Here is a 13289-nt window from a genome sequence, read left to right on the forward strand (position 1 = left end):
AAATTTTCTGCGTAGGATGTTTTAACTTTTCATTTTTATATAAGTGAATAATTAGTACGACTCACGGATAATCTAAATGGTGCAACTGAAAAATAATTCTGATATTTATATGGACAACGGGGTCAAAAGTTTGATATGACGTACATTTTGACTTTTCCAGATTGGTTAACTTCTCCTTGTATTTTCCTTGTCTCCAACACGAAAACCTAATAGTGAGATGTTTTTTTGTTGTGCGATTTTTTCATTTGATGATAAACAATAATAGCTTAATTGTTAAGCGATAATTTTAATCTGGGTGATTTAGAGTTAAGTGTCATTTAATGATAGTCTAAATGGTATCAAGCCAAGCGTATACAACATTCAGTAGGGGGGAGCGTTGGCAGTTGTTTTAGTCGATATTGATTGGATAATAAGTACGCGTATATTCCTTCATTTGGCATACCTAAAGGAAACGGTTTTGGGGAAAAGAGATTTTCCACTACGTTTTTTGGTTTTTTGTGTTTTGATTTTGTTGAACTTGTCACATTACAACGCGGCGTTTCTAAAAAAACACAATAATTGACAGTAAAAGTGGTCGTATCTACTGAAGCTTTATCTCAATTAGTGACTAATTAGAGTCGTGGTCGCGTTGAGCAATAGTGATTAATATTAGAAGATTGATGAGAGAAATGAATTGAGGGGATATTAAAGATGAGTTGGTTTTTATAGAAAAAATCGCTTAATCATCGTGGTAGGATGGGCAGTTAAGACTGTCTGTGTAAAGAGAAAAAATTGAAAAAATCTTCTTTTAAGAAACTCAACAAGCTAGACTTTAGGATGTTTAGCTGAACATCTTTCTAATGGGTGTCCAAAAGTTTGTTCAAAATAAAAGCCTGGGGGTATTAAATGGACCGCTCGGGGCCTATATTAAGGTGAGCGACTTTAGGGATTATGCCTCTTGTTTAAAATGTTATGAAAAATTTATTCAATGTTTCAATTGTAAGTTCTAATGTGTTTAATTGTACGAGATGGACTCAGTGTCGATGTTACTCATCTTAGCTAGTTTTTTTATCAATCTGATGCCTTTATACTAGAGGATCAGGTAATGTTTTATTAATGTCACATTGGTAGAATGTGAGAATGAGCATAATTTTTGTCTCTGTCTGTACTGTAAATCTATTTACGTGAAAAAGACTTTACGGTTGGAATTACTTATCATTCTGTAACCAAGATAATATTATGCAATAGATACAACTGAAGTTCTGGATTGGAGGTTTTAATTTATCATGTGTAGTTAATGCTTTATACAAAAAGAAGTAAGAACCATCTGATTGTAAAGTTTTCAATAATCTTCAAAATTCAAGGAAACTTCACTTAGGGCTCACTTTGATTGGGCAGATTTGAACAATTTTATTGTACCTCTTATGTAAACAATTATGGTTCCCTATATGTCTTTTATTGTTACAATTATGGCTTATATTTGGTTTTATTGTTAGTTGTAATGCATCAATTTATTTACTGTTATATACTATAAAGTACACTATTTTGTAAACTTTTTACTATTAGCAGTGTTGTGCATATTCTGTGGCACTTGGTCTTATATGTCATACATTCGAGTACAGGAAAAATTCCAACTAGTAAGCGTTGTTACTATAAGTTTGATTCTTCATTTTAACGACTTACTTAAGGCAAAGACAATTATTGTTAATCGTCTTGATCAATGTATTACAATATCTTGGGGCACTTAGATAAGCTTGTGAATCTCTGTATATATGTTTGTATGTATTCTTTTCAATTTAAAGTCATTTTAATCTAGTTAATATGTGGAATGAAGATAATGAGATATATTTTGAAATATGAGTAATGATTAAATTTACTTCCTTTTAACTCTTGTGGAATAGATTAATGGAATCTTTTGTATTAGAAAGCCGAGATGAAATATTTTTTGAGTTTTGAGGGTTTTTTCAAGGTGGCTTTTAAAAAAATAGAGTAGTTAAACATAAGTTGTTCACTTTTTGCCTTTGTTTAAGGGGTCAATGGTTCTCAAACCAGCTGTTGACACATCTAATCTAAATTGCAATTTTAAAACTTTATCCGTAAAATACAATAAATAGTACTAAATACTGTTTTCTTCTTCATTTTAATATTCTTTCATGGTGAAATAATACATTAAATTGGTTGTTTAAAGTACTATTGTATAGATTCTAGCATTAAATAATCCAATCGATCAATCAATTTCTTGATAAGATACTGTGTATGTAACTTTTATTATTCTCATTGATTCAAATATTTTAGATGTACAGTGTTTATACAGTCAGCAGATCATTCTCGATTCACTTGTTACCATTTTAGATTTTCTTTTCTTTCGGTTGTTATATGTGCATGTATACATTCTTAATATAGCAAAATTTACAGTTATAATACGAAATGTAATAATAATTATTATTTTTATGATTATTGCGTTACTAGAGGATGGAGAGCAATGTTATCAAGGCCGCCCCAGATCTTTATAACGGTAACTAAACAATGGAATGAAATAAAAGGTTAGAGTGAAAATAGTCAAAAAATTGTAGATTATATGCAGAAGTCATATTTGATTGTACGGAGAACAAATTAAAAGAAATGAATTTGGCAAGGTTTTGAGGGAGTGCGCATGTATATTTTGTCTTGTCGAGTCGTAGTCTGTCGCAGTGTGTTTAATGACATTACGTGTAACTGTGATGGCGTTCTATGTCTATGGACAGCGTTTATAACCATTTCTGAGCTGTTGTATCTGACTGGTGTTTGAAGATATATGTATTTATTGACTGTTGCAGCTTAAGGGCTTTCTTTCATTGTTTTCAGTGTACTAATGGTTGGAGTTGCTTTTGATTTTAGGATTCCCAATTTATTATTTCAGTTTTAAGGTAACATTGCATTGTTAGAGGTTTGACAATGTTAAACTATTAGTCTTTAATTGGCGTTTTTCGTGATATTATAAAGAGAATGAATGAGGCTTTTTTTGAAAATTGGAAAAAACAAGTTAATTTTTTTAAAACTAGAATTTAGTTATCAAGAATTTTATTTATCTTTTTATATGTTCAGGATTAGCACACAAATGTTAGGGTGTTAACCCTACAGTATGGGAGACCTATTTCCCCACGTGTTCACGCATTGTCTGAGTTGTCAATTTATACGATTCCTGTTTCATAGGTTAAATGCAGCGCATACCGCTTTTCAAGAAATATCACCAAAGTTCTACATTATGGTTGTATCTTATTTTTTGTAAGCTTTAGAGACAGTACAAAATCTACTTGATCCATCGCTTTTTGTTTGAAATATATAAATAAAAATTTACTTTGTTTCTTACAAAAATTGACATTTTAAATTTAGGGTGATATCAATAGAGATTTCACGTTCACTTTACCTGTACTTCGACTTTCAAACATATACACAGGCACTACTCAAACCTTTGGAGACACAAATTAAGCAAATTAGAAATTTACAAAATCTGGTTACTGGTGTCATTAATACATATTTTTTAAGCATATACGAAAAGCTTCTGTGTAAACAAGTCGACTATTTATGCTTTGTAAGTACTTGTTAAAGTAGTTTTGAGTTCATTGTTTAAATGTTGGACTATTTAATTTTTATTTTGTCAACAACAAGTGCTGTTTCATTAAGTATTGATAAAAAAGATATTAAATAAAATATGACTTGATTCATGTCTTAATTCAATTTCAAGTATATCAGTCAGTAACTGTTGGAGGCCATAGAAACATTTAAACATGATACCTAGAAAGTTTGTCAGTATTAATATGGATGGGTTTGGTTCAGAGGATGTTTCTTGTTAAATTTAATGACAGCCTATTCAAAATACAATATCAAGTTATATACTTCATTTATGTTGTTATATAGTCTAATCCCACTATCCATTTACTTGTTATTTGTTATTGACTGCTTCTTAGCCTGACTGGCAGCAACAACTTTTAGTCCATTGACTGTTGCATTGACCTAAACAGCAGGTCACATCATCTTCTGTCATGGTTTGTTGGAACTATTGCTAATCAGATCAGTAATAATATTTTTGAAATTTTCAAAAATGATGATATTTTTGTTGAGAAATGAAGAAGATTAGTTAAATACTGGCTATGGTAAGAGGGAAATAAAGGCGGTTAGTACAATATGGATGTGTAAGTGTTGCTATGCCATGGGAGCAATTGAATGTATTGTCAGATTGTTGGTTTTTTTCTTTGTAAATCTCAAGAGCGTAGTGGTTTGTATTTTGTTTTGTGTTAGCTCAGTGTTCTGTTAACCTTTTGCTTAGCTGTTCAATGAGTTTCTAGTCTTTTAGTTGGTCCACTTGCGTAATTAATGCTTTTAAACTAATTTTAAACGCTGGATCCACTGATATTTGTATAATAGGACCAATGTCCAGTGTGAAATTGAATTGTCATTCTAGTATACTTAATTGAGCAGCGCTAGATAGAAATATAATGAACATTCTTAAGATTAAGTGTTATAGGATAGTTCTGGTCTGATTTGTATGGGTTTATATTCTCATTTGGGGCATGCACTCGGACATAAGTTATGATTTTCAAACTGCACAAATTGATTGGATTAATCATTAGTTAACTAAAAAGGGCAACATGCAGATAATAAAGGTCATATTTATCTAACTTACTGGACAATGAAATATCCTTAGCCAATAGTACGAGCAGGCAAGTTTTTTCTATGGCAGCCTAAGGAGGTTTTCACTGTTGGTTTTAATTTGAAGTCTCGCTATACTTTAAATTTGACGGTTTTATAAATTTTTTGAAAAGCCAAATCTTTTGTCATTTCAATGGATAAGAAACCTTAAAACGGAATCAGCAATGCCAGTCTACACTCTTAGATTGAGTTTGAATAAGAAAATGAAATAAGTTGTAGGGTAATCTAAATATTTACACTTATGTATTAACTTATGGGCATTTAGTTTTTAATATAGGATACTTTAAATAGCTCAGGAAAGTTAGTTGGGAACAGTTATTTACATAAAATATTATTGTTGATGAGTTTTCCTTAATTTTATTGGTAGCGTTATTGCTTATAGAATTAGTTGAAAATATTGATTAATAGGTGTCCTACGTCATAGTGTGATGTTTTTTTTTGTTATATATAATATATATAATAAAGTAATGTAGAAATAAATTGTAATTATGAATAAGCGATGGTGATGGATAGTAACAAACAACATTGACTAGATTTTTGATTTTAACATTGTGGAAACAATGTTCATGATATAAAGGATTAAAAAGCACGTTAGTCTTGGGACCAAATGAAGATTTTTCCTTTAGAAGTTAACACTTGAGTTATTAATGTTTAATAAGGGTTTTTAGGGAGGCAGTTTGATGCTAATAGCTGAAGTATGCAGGATGTGAAATTATTGTCATAAATTGAAATGTAAACGCATAAAATTATGATGTTGCATTGGTGTAGCTTTAACTAAACCTTTTTTGTTCATTTACTTGAAGCGACTTATATATAGTTATTTTACAATGGAAGTTTTCAATGCTAAATTAAAAACCTAATCCTGCCTTCATATAAATTTATTACGCCTGTAGCTTATAATTTGGTTTGTTTATGATTTTTGATGTTTATACATATTGTTTAGTGTAGTCTGTTATTTTTTATTTTTTTTATATTCAGGAATTTGGTTTGTTTGATCTTCAGCTATTATTTATTGTTTTCTTTTATTCATTAATCCTGTTGATATATAAATTTTCTATGCAAGATTTAAAAAATGTGATTTATATTTTGTTATGATAATAAATACAATATAATAACAAAAAATGTTGTTCGTTTAATTGGTATTAAATATATGGCCAATTTGTGGAAAAGTATTGAATATTGTATATACGTTATTAAATTAAGTATGGAATATTATTGACACTTATTAATCATTCCATGTTTAAATTTCACTTAAAGCGTCGGTGAGCTTTGTTCTTCTGAACTTACAAAAAATTCTAAATTCAACGGCTTCTCCAGCCATGATACTGAATGCTCCTCCTACTTGAGGCCAAGTATTGGTGTGGATGTTGAATATCAATTGATAAAAGATCATAGAACTAAAGTCATGAGACGCACGCCTGTAACGAGCAGGTGATCAGTGGCTTCATCTTCTTTCTGATTGAGAACCTATTAATGCATAGATTACAGTTTTTACCAAATATGAAAATATCTGTTCAAGTTTTATTGGGGTGCTTCATATTTCGTCATCTCTTGGGACTCTTCAAACTATTTCAAGTATCCATATAAATTATCATTCTACATAAATGGTTTTAATTAACAATAATGTTTCCAACCTTAATATAAAGGGTTAGATTATCTAAATGCACATCATATCTTTATTTATTAAATGACATCAATGGCAGATTTAAAAATATACATTTTACAACTCATGTCATTGTTTGAGAAATAAGACTTATAAAGCAAGTCAGCTTTTTTTTCTTCAATCTTCATAAAATAGCCTGGTATACTGCTTAAAAAGTCTTGCAATTCATCATTTTTTATGGTTAAATAATATGGTTCTTAAGAATGCTAAAAAACACATTTTTTACTTTTTACTTTGAATGTTTTCAATCTATTAAAGATTTTCCTTACTTGAGGGGTTTATACAAATATCTTAACTTTTACTTAAGGTTTCATCAAATTACAAATACTTAAAGTGTACTAATGCTTTATGTTTAACCAGTCTGCTACACATATTTACCAACACCAGGTTGAACAATTTTCAGATATCACATCATCAATTCATCTTTATTTCAAGTTGAAATCATCGACTTCAATAATTCAACATTATAACTTTTGCGTTAAAGCTGCTATCTATGAAGCATGTCCATTTAACACTGCCGTGTACTTCATTTTTAACTGATTGATCCTCACCTGTTATTTTCAACATTTTCAATTTAACTTCATCGCATTTTTACTTGACTGTATATACAATGTCAATGCACCTGTGCTTCAGGTTATATTGGCTTCAGGTTTTATCACATATGTTTCATGTCAACTAAGAAGTTTTTTTATTCTAGTTTCACTGCATTAAATGAATGCCTTCACTCTATATATAAAAACCCCCAAATGTAAAAGTATTCCATTATTGAAAACTTGCTTTCATTACTAAAAACTATTATTACGTTAAATCCATAGTTCTGAAAAATCAGCTCTGAATTTGGTTAGGTTTATAACAGTACACATCCAATGTCTTTGTGCTCACTTATCCTAAACTTGGGTTGCTTTTGGTTTGAACGGTTGAATAATTTTTTTGGAAAAACTTTGATAGTGTCTCTCTTTTTGACTGTTCTTCTTATATATATATTTCTGAATATGAAGAGGGGGGAAAGATAAGTATAGAGATGTGTCCAGTAAGTTTTTGGAGTGTTACAGATATACATGCGTAAACAGAAATTTTTAATTACCACTCTAACACAAAGTAATAATATCAGTAATTAGGTATAAAATGCTTAACTTGGAATACTGTCCTACTACGATGCACGTAAAATAGTTTTGCCTATGCTTAAATCTAGATTTGCCGCTGTTTAATTTCCATGGGCAGTCTGATAAATAAAATATTAGACAGGCAATCAAGTTAAGCATTGTTTGCTGTGGAATGGTGCCAGTGTTCTTGTTAAACATTGGAAGAGTTTGTTGTTGTTGCTTCCTAGGGTACGTTGAGATTTGTTGATAAGGATGTTTCTGTCCTCAAGATGGTGAAATATTTGATTTGAACAAATGCCATAAAATTACTTAAATGGCTGATACCAAGCAAATAATTAACCTCAAAATTTAACTTAAAAACAATATAATCAAAAGGGAATTTTTTGACATACATAATTATTACTTTATTTTTTATACAATATAGTTTGTTTTTATTATAGAAATGAAAACTATAGCCTCTGACATAGAGCTTGTAAGCTTCTCTTCATTTTCTTGATCTCTTTAAGTTTATTTTGCTTGTATGATGGTGTGTGTGTTGTTATTATTATTATAAACAGTCTACCGTTCTCATAGGCCATACAATTAGTATTTTACTGTTTTGATAAAACAACTTTTTTTATGCATATATGCAATGATAGTCTCACAGGAAGGGGTGGGGGCTAACTATTTTCCTCATTATTGGTATGGTTATTTTTCCAAAAGTATATTAAATACAATTATTTAACAAAATGTCAATCTCTTATTTCTTTCTTTATTTTGTATGCATTGTATTGTTTAAACTAGCTCAATTTAACCAGTGCTCCTGTTGTTGTGTGTTGTAATATTAAGGAGGAAATCTGCCACATTTTTGAAAGGACAAGATAATCTGTAATATATAAAGCAAAAAAACTCTGATCATTTCAACCTTTACTATATTCTACTATGTCAAAAACGCCAAATCAGATTAAAAACAATATAGAGACTTGGTCGACAAATATTATCAAGATACTATGCAGTAAAGTATAAATAACTTTGTAGGCCCTTGATCTCCGTATGTCAGAGGATTATTCAAGTATTTTCATACTAAAAATGAAAGATTCTTTTAATATAGGCTGTTTATAAGCTTAGATATTAAAATCTTTTTTGGCACTGATGACCTTGACCTTGAATCCACCTAAAGTTTAATTACCTAAGGTGTGTACGTACCAGATATGAAAAGCAATTGATCATATAAATAAACGCTTTATGAAGCAAAATCGCAGAATTTTTTTTTTTTTTTATTTATAAGTTGATTGGACTTTTCAACTACAGGTATAACCCTCCTCAGCAGCTGCTTACTACATATAAGCTGGGAGATAAAATAATTAATTATTTGTTGTAAATGGAGATATAGTCTAATAAAATATTAATTTCCTCCTAAATATCATCTATTAAGCTTGCTCTGTACACTTTGGATTTTTTAACTAAAATCACGAAACTAGGATATTAGTGGTCGCTGAAATTATATCGAATAAATGATTATGAAAATAGTATACAAAAAATATACATTAATGAAAATTCAACTTTAAAGTCTCGATGATACATCTATTTGATATATTAGTCACCTGCTATCTAATATATAGCAGAATTTCAATGAAATAATTTTAATTTAATTAACTTGGCAGGAAATGTTCCATGCTTTTTTATAGTATGCACAGTAACCATACAGATAGTAAAATCAAATCTAAATGGTGAATTTTTATTTTTTTTTGCAACACTACCAGAACTTCGTAAGCCATAACCATAGCCCTAGAACATAGACTGGTCTAACGACACTGGTATGTTGATCACAATGTTAACATAGATGTACGCTGGCCAGCTCCCAGACATTCTTACTACTTTCTACAAGACTGTAAAAAAAATATTATGATTTTTTAAACTACTTTATTTTATAACTGTATTAAGTGGGAGTTGGTTTTGTTTTGATTGTTTTTAGTACATCAACGTAAGGTCACCAGGGATTTCTAGCTGTTACTGGGTGGAGGAAGACTTTAGGTCTCTTTTTGGTTGAAGTGGGTAGTCAGTAGAACATAATGGTATAAACTTAGTAACTTAGCTGTCATGAGATTCCACGTTTATGTAAGGTCCACAGTCCTTGAAGATCAAAACCACAATCCAGTGAGGGGCAATTGGTAAATTCAATTGGCCTTCACCACTTTAGCATTAAAGAATCCTCATTCTGGATTTTTGATTCTCAATGATGTCATTTATGTAAGATAGTAAGAATACCATGCATATATAAACTAAAAACTCATTCAAACATCACCTATATTGAATTTGGAAAAAGTGACAAAAAACTGTAGTTTATGTAAAAATACATACCTGTTTAGATTGGGTCTTGCTTAAGCTATGCATTTATTACAGGTGGGTGTGATCCATCAGCATAGTCGGAAACAATGGATATCACTGTTGACTTCATACAGACTTAAAGATAAAATAATGAGCCGACTTCACACAAAGCCAAGTAATGCGTTTACGACCAGCATGCATCCGCGGCAGTCTGATCAGGATCCATGCTGTTCGCTATCAGTTTTTCTACTTGTAATAGGGTTTGTACGCGAACAGAATGGATCCTGATCAGACTGCACGGATATGCAGGTTGGTCTGGATCCATGCTGGTCGCAAACGCATTACATTGGTTTTGTCATGGCGCCTCTCAAATAGTTTAGCGGTTATTGCATTCATGTGAATTGCTCAAAGTGGATAAACTCTTAGCATGCTGGCAGAGACTAATAGAATCTATCATTGGGTTAGATAGAGGATAGGGAAATCCCAACCCGAGGGTGATCGGTTCCATCGGGAACGAGCCTTGGCGAGTTCCCGATGGAACCGATTGCCCGAGGGTTGGGATTTCCCTATCCTCTATCTAACCCAATGGTTGATTATTTTTCTCACTCACCTGAACACACAAATATCAGTGAATCTACTTGCTACGCCCATTGACCTTTTCGAAAACACCGTTTTCCGGTACGTTACGGATTTAGCTCTGGGGAATTACACCAAATGAAGTACATAACAAAGTTACATGATATTTCTATTTTTCTATCATTATTTTACCGTTTAAGGTGAAAAAATTGATGCATTTGAAAATTATCAATATTCCTTTAATATCCGCCAGTAAGGTTTAACGGTATAGAAACACACAAATATATGAGTTTTGTAGTTTATTAATATTGCCTAAAGAATCGGCAACAAATGGCGTACATGTAATACGAAGGGGAACAACTCTTTCACAATAATGTTCTGTATATGTCCGTACCATACCGTACGCTGACAAACCGTACCTGACTACACTATGGCGCTACCTTTCTTTCTTTTTGAAATTTAACTTATTAACGTATACATATCCTTTTAAGATAAACTAAGTGATGAAATATAGTCTAATAATTGAGACACTCTTAATAATCAAATCCATAAACGTTTAAAAAAACAATGATATAAACAGTTATTAAAATGGTAACTTATTAATTATGTATGTGTCTATGTAATGTAATCATCAAGGTATTTAGGTTGCTTGCGGAGCCTCTGCGGTCTTTCTGAATGTAATTCAGTCCCTCATTAGTATAACTTAAACTAGAGTTAGTACTGTCAGTAAGACTAAGAGATGTTTCAGTGTCAGGTTCATGTGTGTCCATTTCTCCACTAACACTCGAGGACTCTGAACTTCAGGCATTTCTGTAGCTCCTAGTGGTGCAGTTAATGAAGGCGGAATATGAACGTTTTCCTGCGGAACAGAAATGTCACTGTCTATATCGTCGCTATCATTGTCTTGCTGGAATTTTGCACTTAGAAAGATTAAAATTTTTGTATTTCTGTGGGAACGCGGAAACATTCGTTTTGTTTCACTTTATACGAGGAAGCGCGTAACTGGTTACCGATGAACTTCTTTATGTAAAACCAATCATCTCTTTTGACACTACAAGGTATCTTTGCCTGAATGTAATTTATTCTTGTCAGAATATAAGTAAACTATATCTCCTACACTAACATGAGAGGCTTTCACAAATGACTTAGAGCTTTTGGACTTTTCACTTGCACTGTGATTTTCTAAACGTGCCTGATACTGTTGAGAAATAACATTTCTGTCCGAAATAGGAAGTTTTCATGAGTAAACTGATTTCTTTGCGTCCACAACTCTCTAGCTGATAATCCTTCACGACGGATGCGACAATTCAGTTTCGCGACAGCAATCGCCAGTTGAACCTTAGAAAGCGAACCGCCATCTTGGCTCAATACGTATGATCTCATCTTCAAGCTCTTGAATTGCTTTTTCTCCTACAGGGTTTTTGTTAACATTTTCACGCGACCAATATCTTAAGGTTATATTCAGACGACGGAGTATGGCGTCATCTCTCAAGATGTAAAACATGGAGCAGCGTCAACTCGAATGACAGCAGGAGGTCCATGAATTGGATGTAACTCAGTGCACAGGCATACTAAGGAATCTTATAGTATCTCTTCTTTCATTTTCTACTATGGAGGCAACAGTGTATGAAGTTGATGTTTCTCTTAACACAAGTACTTAACTGTTTTATTACGTTTCATGACGTCTGCAGCGAAACTCATTCCTACTACCTCAGGAGGGTCTTCTGAGGATTGAGTACAAAAACCCTGTTGGTAGTTTACGTAAAGACGCGCAGCTATGACACATGTCAGATACTCTTTCAACTGCTTGGCTCATGTCAAGGCATAAAAAATGTCTCTTCAAAACCTGTAGTATTTGATGTTTTGATGGATGGTCAAGTTTGATATGCAAGGCGGTGATAAGACCATCAATGGCAGATCTGGGTACGACAATTAGGTCAACCGAAGACACAAGAGGATCAGTATGTTTTACGACAAGTATACCATCCTTGGCAATAGATACAGAGTTGAGGTAACGTTTGACATCTTTAACATTTGTTAGTTTCTTTGAAGGCCTAGTGCCTTGTAATAAATGTGAATGAACGCGTCTAAGGTCTGGGCACTCTGACTGAATATCTTTCCAAGCTGATCTGGATGTGAATGGTAAGCGGCTCTTACTGTTAAGTACATCCTCTATGTTAATCGCTCTAACAACAGAATCCTCAGTGATATGAATAAATGTACATATTTGGCAAGTAGGGTTTTCACATTCTGGTGCGTTGCGGCTGGCAAAATCAGATGGGACATTGGCAGAACCAGCAAGATGTTTAACATGTACTTGATATCGGCTAACAACAGAAAGAAAGGATGTCACTCTTGGACTAGCAGAAAACTCGCCTCTACATAACTTATCAATTGCTTGAACACACGGTTTACTGTCTGTTAGCACACACGTCTGCTGACTGGACTGTATAATGTATGGACTTAAGTGCTTGACTGCGGCTGCAATGCCAAGAGCCTCTATCTCACAAGGTAACCAAGTGACCTGGTGTTTTCGTAACTTGGCACTGAAGAATCCAGCGAGTAACAGCTTGCCATGCCGCGTAACGTATAATGTAGCGCCAATGCCACGTTTCTTGACTGACCCATCAGTGACTATCCAAAGTTGGTCTGTAGGTCTAGGAAGGACAATTGACTTGTTTGAATTTAGTGCTGACTGAGTGTTTTGAAAATGTTTAAGTGAGGCTTCATCCCAAACGATTTTGTCTGAAGAGTTCCCACCAGCTGTAATGTTGTCGAGTGGAGCTATCAATTGCGAACAACCAGGTAGAACACGACCCAACACCTTGTAAGCGCCAATGTATGATCGTAACCCATGGACAGTTTGAGGGGGTGGACAAGCCGAAAGAGAAGCTATACGATGGGGGCTTGCTGAAAATTTTCCTTGGGACCATATCCATCCAAGGATCGTAGTGGATCTTGGACATATGATG

The sequence above is a fragment of the Ruditapes philippinarum genome, unplaced genomic scaffold (genome assembly GCF_026571515.1).
Source record: "Ruditapes philippinarum isolate M1 unplaced genomic scaffold, ASM2657151v2 ctg15939_1_1_1_1, whole genome shotgun sequence".
Lineage (NCBI taxonomy): Eukaryota > Metazoa > Mollusca > Bivalvia > Venerida > Veneridae > Ruditapes > Ruditapes philippinarum.